The 10,226-nt window shown below is 27.2% G+C and overlaps 2 long non-coding RNA genes across 2 annotated transcripts; one reads left to right on the top strand and one right to left on the bottom strand.

Moving 5' to 3' along the window:
• Nucleotides 1–2,627: 2,627 nt before the first annotated feature.
• Nucleotides 2,628–6,560, bottom strand: LOC141390436 (uncharacterized). Its single transcript, XR_012409351.1, has 2 exons — nt 4,217–6,560; nt 2,628–4,095 (listed from the first exon to the last, which is right to left on the bottom strand). It is a non-coding gene; the product is annotated as an uncharacterized lncRNA (long non-coding RNA).
• LOC141390439 (uncharacterized) lies at nt 5,525–9,279 on the top strand. Its single transcript, XR_012409354.1, has 2 exons — nt 5,525–7,622; nt 7,697–9,279. It is a non-coding gene; the product is annotated as an uncharacterized lncRNA (long non-coding RNA).
• Nucleotides 9,280–10,226: the final 947 nt, after the last annotated feature.

Raw genomic sequence — 10,226 nt, 5'->3', positions numbered from 1 at the left:
ATTATACTCTTTCTTGAGAAAATCGACGCTTTCTTTATAAAATACTCTTTATAAAATTAACGCTTTGTTTGTAAAATCTACTCTTTCTTCAGAAAATACTCTTTAGGAAATCAACGCTTTGTTTAGAAATTATACTCTTCCATGAGAAAATCGACGCTTTCTTTATAAAATATTTTTTTAGAAAATCGACGCTTTCTTCATAAAATACTCTTTATAAAATCAACACTTTGTTTAGAAATTATACTCTTCCATGAGAAAATCGACGCTTTCTTTATAAAATATTTTTTTAGAAAATCGACGCTTTCTTCAGAAAATACTCTTCATAAAATCAACGCTTTGTATAGAAATTATACTCTTTCATGAGAAAATCGACGCTTTCTTCATAAAATACTCTTTATAAAATCAACGCTTTGTTAATAAAATCTACTCTTTCTTCAGAAAATACTCTTTATTAAATCAACGCTTTGTATAGAAATTATACTCTTTCATGAGAAAATCGACGCTTTCTTCATAAAATACTCTTTATAAAATCGACGCTTTGTTAATAAAATCTACTCTTTCTTCAGAAAATACTCTTTATTAAATCAACGCTTTGTTTAGAAATTATACTCCATCTTGAGAAAATCGACGCTTTCTTCATAAAATACTCTTTATAAAATCAACGCTTTGTTAATAAAATCTACTCTTTCTTCAGAAAATACTCTTTATTAAATCAACGCTTTGTATAGAAATTATACTCTTTCATGAGAAAATCGACGCTTTCTTCATAAAATACTCTTTATAAAATCAACGCTTTGTTAATAAAACCTACTCTTTCTTCAGAAAATGCTCTTCATAAAATCAACGCTTTGTTTAGAAATTATACTCTTTCTTGAGAAAATCGACGCTTTCTTTATAAAATATTTTTTTTTTTAGAAAATCGACGCTTTCTTTAGAAAATACTCTTTATAAAATTAACGCTTTGTTTGTAAAATCTACTCTTTCTTCAGAAAATACTCTTTAGGAAATCAACGCTTTGTTTAGAAATTATACTCATTCTTGAGAAAATCGACGCTTTCTTCATAAAATACTCTTTATAAAATCAACGCTTTGTTAATAAAATCTACTATTTCTTCAGAAAATACTCTTTATTAAATCAACGCTTTGTTTAGAAATTACACTCCATCTTGAGAAAATCGATGATTTCTTCATAAAATATTTTTGTTTAGAAAATCGACACTTTCTTCAGAAAAACTCTTTATAAGATCAACGCTTTGTCTATAAAATCTACTCTTTCTTGAGAAAATCGACGCTTACTTAATAAAATATTTTTTTTAGAAAATCGACGCTTCAGAAAATTGCCTTTCTTGAGAAAATCAATGCTTTATTTATAAAATCTACTCCTTTTCAGAAAATCGACGATTACGCTTTCTTTATAAAATATACTCTTTCTTTAACAAATATACTCTTTGTTTAGAAAATCGACGCTTTGGTCAGAAAAAACTTTTTCTTGACAGTCTTTCTTTGGAAAATAAAAAAAAACAACGCTTTGTTTAGAGAATATACTCTTTCATGAGAAAATCGACACTTTCTTTATAAAATAAAATCTTTATGAGCAAAATATTTATAAGATATATTTTAAGATATTTATATCTATTGAGCCAAGAGGACACAGAGTCATATTCGATAGCTAATAATACAACGCTACGTTTGTTCGCTTTATCAAATTTTGCTTTTTGAATCTCGAAATATACGCTCTCTCAACTTTTGATAGATTTCCCAGATCACTGTCATTAATTGATATTTAAATTTCTATCTTTGCATTATTCTTCCTGTGTTTTTATAATGTGATTATATTAATCGCAGTTATTAAAACCTCTTTCATTTCCATCGAACGCATTATTTTCGAATAATTTTTGTTTTATGTTTATCTAAGTCGCAAATGTGTTCATAATCAAATTCCCAACAATCATTAGTTATAAAACCGTACTACATTTACTTCCTATTTAAATTTATTGCTATTCAGATTTCAATCTGAATCAAATTTTATCCTCTTTTCAAAACAAATTCGTACGCAACTCATATATTTAATTTTTGTACTAATTTCTCGCATCAATACCTTCTTCATCAGCCATCAAAATGTTCACTCACGATAAAATCAACTTCGTCAATTAGATGTACTCAATATCCTTTAGAACACTCTCTAGCAAACTTTAAAATGCCCGTAAACTTATTTATTTAGAACTGCAATACTCTTCATTTATTACTTCACATTAGTCGCTCTTGTATAATCTTTAAAACACTAATTAACCTTCTTCTCTTCCATTAACTCTTCTTGTATCAACCTTATTCCATAATTTGTCTACGTATTTTAAACGGATTCTTTAACATTTACCCATGGTTTTTCTTATACGCATATATTCTCTTCATCCTTAATAAACTCTCAACAGTATTCAAAATTATACTCATACTCTCAAATATCCACAAAATGTTCCTCAAACACATATCTTTATCTTTAATACTTTCATCTTTACTTCTTTCGCATACTCTCAAAAAATCACAACATTTTCGAACACATCAACAATGTTCACACTAAACTTTGCTCTCATATTCATTTCGCATATAGCAATATTTTCTATCTCTCAATCTTTTATATTACACGCTCTCTTGACTCATACTACTAAACTCTTTTACCGACATGCTTCAAATTCTCTGTAATTTGCCTTTAATTTCATTCATTTTTTATCAAAAAAAAATGAATATTGCATACTGAACTCTCTCCCACTCTTGTTTGTTATTTTCATCATCACATCTTTCATTTCGATTCCTCTTTTTCCCATTTAAACATATCTCCAGTGAAAAACCAAAAGTTTTTTAAACGACGGTAGTAAAACAACTCGCCACTCAAACTCGTCATCACTTTCTTTTATCTTTCAGTTGGATTCCCTTTGTTTCTCATTTGTTCGCTTAAGAAGAACTCCGATGAAAACTTAAACGACGAAATAAACTATAATTGATCTCAAACTCTCATATATATTTCAACCAAATTACTCCTTTTCACTGCGCTCCTTCCACATTTATTCTTTCATATTTCCTATTGACAATCATTTCACGTACTCTTTCTCTCTTATCGCAGAATTTGTTCACTCTTATAAATTGTTCAAGTCTGAAAACTCACATACTTTTCAAAAACTCAATCGCTCAATTCGCATAAGCATCATAAGTTTACATTCTATATAATTCTCAATTAAAACTCGGTTTTAACACACTTTATTTTTAAATCTTATTATCACTCGGTAATGGTCTCTCAATACTCTCTCTCTCTCACATAACCTCAACATTATTCATTATTAAAGTATTTCCTCTAATCACATTTCTTATCACACATATGGATTCCCTTTATTTTCATCATTATTCTACATTATTTTTCTAGAAGAAGTACTATTTCATATCTTTTGAATTTAACTCTCAAAAACTCTTCTTTTCTTCCATATACAAACGAACTCAAATATTCTCTTATACTCTTTATGTTTCACACTCTCATAAAGACCCAAACACACCATTTCATTTCTTTGCTAAACTTTTCTTATTCTCCACACAGGTCTTCCTTCCTCTCATTTCTTCAAATGAACACAAAACTTTTTTAACCAATCATTTGGATTCCCTTTTATTCTCATATTACGCAACTGTTTACATAAATACGACGAAAATCAATTCTGAATGTTGCAAAAATCATTCATTTAAATCTCTCTTCAAATTCAACTCAATCTCTCATTGATTATTTTAACAATCGCACGGTTCTCCTTACATTTTCTTTCATGTTCATCTTTCGCATTATAAGCAAATTAACCGTTCTACTCTGTTCTCTCGAACTTTGCCAACATTTGTTTGATTCATCAACAATTCTCTAATTACATTCACATACTTATAAGTCTTGGTTTCACGCTATATTCTCAAATGTCATCTTCTTATTTGGATTCTCTTACACCATACTAACTCTTCTGTCATTTTTTAACCAATCTTTTGGATACCCTTTTTTCATGCGATTTTCATACTTCAAAAAAGAACATAATAATGTCGCAAAAATCAAACATCTCTCTTCAAACTCAACTCAGGCTCTCATATATCGCTTTAAAAATTGCAAAATATTCTATCATTTCCATGTTTCGCATTATAATCAAATTAACCATTATATTCTATATCTTAAGACTTTGTCAAATCCTTATCTTCTCTTCACATAAGACTTCTTCCTAAGTTCTGGTTTCACTCATTTTTCTTAAATGTCATCATCTTATTTGGATACCTATTAATTAATGTTTTATACATCATATCTTGTGCTTAAAAAATAAAGGACCATTATTAAAATATCGCAGAAATTAACTCCATTAAATCAATTCTCCATTCAAATATATATGGAACTACAAACACTCAAATTCTTAGATTCAAACGTACTCTCTCATTTCTATCGTTCTCATTTCTATCGTTCTCATTTCTATCGTTCTCATTTGTCTCATAACCAAAATAATCACTGTCAAACCCCTTTCGTTATTATTTTCTCTTTGGCGATCACCATTCGAAGGACCTTTTTCAAATGTAAATTAGCATTTTACTGTAATGTATGTCTTCGTTTTTAAACACTCTCTCATATTTTAATGTATTCTAGTTTTTATAAAACGCTCTAACAGACTCCCTTGTGTTTTGGTATCGTTGTTACTAAAGCTATAAATTCTATCTATCTACGAATATTATTTCTACACTATGATTTTAAAACTTTTCTATTTGAAATGAATATTTTTTTAATATTTTATTGGGAAATGTAAATACGCAAACATATTCTGGTTTATAGATTTTAAGAATCTTCTGTAATTCTATACTCTTATTTATAGTATTTATTTGTCTGAATGTGCATGCCGCAAAGAAACTTTCGTAACTATTAAAACCTTTACCAAAACAACACCGTTTTATTGATGTTTATATTTCTTGTCATTTGACGCATTAATTTATTTAAATCATTTCTAATTAACATTATCTTCCAATCGATTTCTTAACATTCCATGATCTCTCATTTTATAGAATTACACCCATCAACCTTTGCCATTTTATCTTTCACTATCTTCTATGTTTCTATTACGCTTATCTTCTAAATCCCATATGTTTTTAATTTGTCACCTTTAACTGCAATGTTTTTTCTTAAACATCATACCAACACTCTTTTACTACTCTCTTTAGATCTTCGCAAACCATTTGTTTTGTCACTAACTTCAACTTTTAGATCGCATAATAAGCCCATACTTTGTTTCACTCCAATTTGTTCTCATGTCTATATATGTATTTCTGAAATTATTTTTAATCCAATTCTATTCGTTATCAATCATTTTCATTTTAAACATACTCTCTCTTTAGATTTTTAGAAAAATCTCATATCATTCTCATTCAACTTCAACTTCAAATGCATTCTCATTTTCAATAAGTACTCTCTTAGTTTTTACATAACACTTCTAGAACTCTCCTTGCATCTCCTTTAACTCAATGTTAAAGTCTATCACTATCGTTCCCAAACATCTTCAATTACACACTCTCTTTAGATTTCCGCAAATCTTGAATTTCCACATTCTACTTCAAACGCTTTCACATTCTCTTTATATACTCTCAATCCAATATTTTCTCAATTGTCTATATATTTCTGATTTTGTAATCCAAATCTGTTTGTTCTCAAGCTTCTTCAATTTCACACAAACTCTCTCTTTAAAAATTCAGAAAAACCTTGTATCAATCTCATATTCTGAAACTCATCTTTTGAACCTTCGATTTGTTAACATTTCCTTAAATGCAATATATTTTTGAAATAATTTCCAATTCAACATTATTCGTTCCTAAACATTTTCAAATACGCATTTTCTTTAGATTTTCGCAAATCTTTTCTGCACTCATTTAAAATCAAACGCTTAATCATTCTTCTTTCTTGTTCTGTACCACATTCTCGCATTTATCCATAGAACATTCAATACGCTTGCATTAAATTAATTCCGTAATGATAATGTAGATGGTTTCAAAATATATTTATATATATAGTTTCTTGTTTACTTCTGTCTAATTCTTATATTTTAAGTTGTTGAATGTTTGCAATTGTAGTGTGTTAATATAAGTTATTGGCCATATTGGCTTTTTTATATTACAAAGTATGAAAGAAATGAAAGCTTATTAAAAGCAGAATCGTTTCGAATAATAACGGCTTTGTTTTCACCTTTCATAAATGTTTTTTCAAACACAATACGACGATTTTTAAAGGTTTTGCCTAATATACGTTCTAAATTTCGAAAGAAAGCTTTTACTTATTGTAATAATTACTCCTTCTTAGGCTGAACGTTTCTTTGATCCTAAATGAATAGTCGGTTTTTGAAATTGTAAATCATCAGAGTTTTGCATATTTAAAAAAGAATTATCTTCAAGATCAAATCGATCGATAGCTCAAGGTTTCTTTACTCAGAATTCAAACATTCCGTACTTATTTTCTATACTCTTAAAAAATTATTACATTTACTCTCATATAAAAACCTAATTTCTAACAAAGAAAACATGTCACAGATTTTCTATTTCGAATTTCGAAAACTTTCTTTGAAATCTAGCATAAAATTTGTGGAAAACAGAAAACACACCAGTAACGAAAGAAACTCGTTAAGAAATTCATGGTTTTTTAGATGGCATTCATCACAGTTTCTTTTGGACACATGTTTCATGTTTAACCTTGTTAAGGAATGAACGCTTGAGCATCTTTCTTTAAGAACTCTATCTTAAGAAATGTTACACATCATATTTTATGTTCGTAAAAGTCGACTCCTTTTGCAAATTCGATTTCGCTTTTCAAAATTCTTTTGCAAAATATAATATTATATTTATTATATCCATAATATCGACGCAAATTTTTAGAACTCTACTCAAATGTTTCTCTATATAATGGATATCAGTTGGTCGCAATATTGTATAAGGATTTTTCGCAAGTATCAATTCAACTTTCTGATGAAACATTGAATAATATTTTTTGATATTTGAAAAAATATGTCGTCATTGAGAATTTTATGGGAAGTAATTTTTAATTAATCATCATTTAAATTAAAAAACATTTTAAATAAAATTCATACTATTGCTCCATGATGACCTTAATGAACGCAATGCAATTTTCGAATCTATTCAAAGTTTGGAGTTGAGCTCCAATACATTTGTTGCTTGCACACACACAAATAACATACGAATATAGGAAATTTATTTTATAATTTTGATTAGAATCAAGTTTTACATTTATAATTTCGACATTCTAATTGATAATATATAGCTATAGCTATTTTAAAGGATGTAAAACAAATATTGATTTATACGTGAAAATAATTGTTGTAATTTAGTATATTTTGATTTCTATATTAGTCTAAATACAAGAGAATGAATACAATATTTCGGGTGCTATTTGAATAATGGTGGGAAGTTTATTTGTACATATGTACAAAAAAAAAGAATTTTTTAATTGCATATAAACTTTATCATACAATAAAATAATTAATTTGCATATATTTCAATTTGTTGCTACTTTACTTAGAGTTTTGTTAAGTGTAAGTGAAAATATTATTGTCCAAAAGATCTATAACTAAATTGTATACTATTTTATACAGAGAAAAAGTCTCGAATATGTTAAGGTAAGATTACATATAAATATTGTATTGTGTAGTATATTCTAAATACATTCCTAAACATTAAAATGCGCACCCATAACAATTAATTGTTAGAATATTCAAGAATTCATAGAATGTGGAAAAATTAGGAAAACAAGATTTGTGTGAGCAAAGGGAAACTAGTAAGTCGGAAATTCTGATAAAAGTACTGCAGGTGTACTAAATAGAATAATTATCATAATAATTGGAATGAAATATCTAATTGTTTAAAACTATTGTATTAGGATCATAGAAATATTTTTTATTTTTTACTCAGATAAATATTGAAATTGGTTCTTTAGAATTGTTAAAATAGACTATTAGTTCATATGCATAGAGAATATTTCAATAAGGCTTTATGATATTGTACTTGATACTCATACTCATTTAAGTGAATACGAAGAATTATATATGCAATACAATTTATTTTAAGAATTATAAATTTTTTTATAATGCATTTTCTATGTAATTTTATATGGGAATTACTTTTTTAGAACATTCTGTGTTGATTTGCTAGTAACACGAAGTAAAGATTTTACTTAATGTGAAATATATCTGAAATTAAATTCGAGCAAATGAAATCAATTTGAAATTAAACGAATCAAATAATTATTTTTGATTTTATAGTTAAATGTATTAACTATGCTCGTCATTATCGACTTCCAAAAATGTTATTTCATATATTTTGAAGGCGCATATCTCTCCATAACACCTATGCAAGCATGGAAATTGCAAACATTTTTTTGAAATGTTAGAAAACATTGCTGTATCTGTGGACTTTCTGAAAACAAGAAATTTTCATTTTAAAAACCCCCTAAAACAAATATGTTGTTTTGGGTCTCAATAAAAAAACGCAGAATGTATAATAATAAATATTATTTTATGATCATTCATGTTACAGTAACTGAATCATCGAAGTAATAGGGATATATGTATGTATATATTCGTAATCTACTGCAATGTTAATTGTGTTTTGCGATTTCATAGCTCTTATTCCGTATACCTTGGTGTTATTAAAATAGCTTCCCTAAATAGGGCACGTTATATGTTATATTCAATAATATGTATATGAGACTTTGTCGTTTGTCTTTTTATTTTTATTATAACTGCAATTTGTTTACGAGCGTATTAAAAATATCGTAATTAATATTTATATAGAATAGGTTTTTATATTATCGTAGGGGGAATATGTACGAATAATTTTATTTGTTTCATAAAAAATCCTTTAATAAATTATTTATAATTAATATAAACATTCGAAGAATTCAAGATATTTGGCCAACTTTTTTATGTTTTTGTAATGAAAATGATAACGGAGAAGGCTTTTATTTTAAACCATTCGATGTTTTTATAATTCTAGCTTGATTTGTAATAGCGTAGACATTATGCCATTATATTTCCAAATCAATCAATAACTTTTCTACCTTATATGAGTTTAAATAAAACTTGCTTTAATATTAGCTTGAAACCTTTAATTTATAAACCGCATTTAAAATAATATACTTTGTGAAAAATACCTTAAACTCTCTTTGATGGTAATTTAACGCTTATGCAGAATAATAGCTGTAAATGTACCTTGGGTCCTATAATACTTAAAATTGCACTTGCGCCAAACATAGTTTGCGACTTTTTGTGATTTTAAGGCGTTTTTGTAATATTTTGATGACGCATAATAAACTCAATAAAATATTATGTAAAATGATTTCATCATAAGGAATATTCATTTTTTAAGGAAATAATTAATTTATTTTTAAAGTGAAAATATAAAAGATTTGCTTGTATTATGAGGGAAATTAATTCTCAATCATTATAGATTGGAATTGAAGCGGGTGGGTTGGTTTTCTTCCAATTGTTTTTATTCTAGCTTTATCTCTACAATCGGTGGGGTATATTAACACAACATATACGAAAAGGTTTAACGTTAATTTCGAAATATAATGTGTTATATACATGGGCATTTAAGGGCAATATATATTCGTCATACAATTGACTATATTCAAATAATAGCAAATGTTTTCTAAATTTTTCAGAATAAGTATTGCAATTAACATGTGTGCATTGGAAAATGTAAAAACAGATAAAATGCAAATAACATAGAAAGTGTGTTTTCATTGAAAGCTTCAATATAATGTGTGTGCAAGCATAAAAATATTTTTAATTGAATTATGAAAGATTGGCTAGACATTATGTCTTTTGGAGTTTTGTGAGAAAAATAGATTCTTAATTTGTTGGATCAAATTAAAATTTCAATTTTGACATTTGTGCCATTAAAAGTAAATAAGTCAATTGACTGAAATTTGACGCATTACTAAATAATGTTAACTTTTAAATTCTATAGTTTAGTCCTTTCTGACCTAATTTTATTAATACATTCACTACGAACTTTTTGTAAAAAGTTGATGTATTTCGTACAAATGCTATGCCTTTTGACGAATGCGAACATTTGTTTGTATGAATTTTGTACTTAACAGAATTTAAGAACGTGTAACTGTAACTTTTCTACGACATTAAGATATGTCTTTATTATCAATATGAATTCATTACTGA

Source organism: Musca autumnalis, unplaced genomic scaffold (genome assembly GCF_047663935.1).
Source record: "Musca autumnalis isolate F117 unplaced genomic scaffold, ASM4766393v1 scaffold_1, whole genome shotgun sequence".
Taxonomy (NCBI): Eukaryota; Metazoa; Arthropoda; class Insecta; order Diptera; family Muscidae; genus Musca; species Musca autumnalis.
The sequence above is the reverse complement of the archived record's forward strand: the minus strand, read 5'-3'. Positions and strand labels throughout refer to the sequence as shown.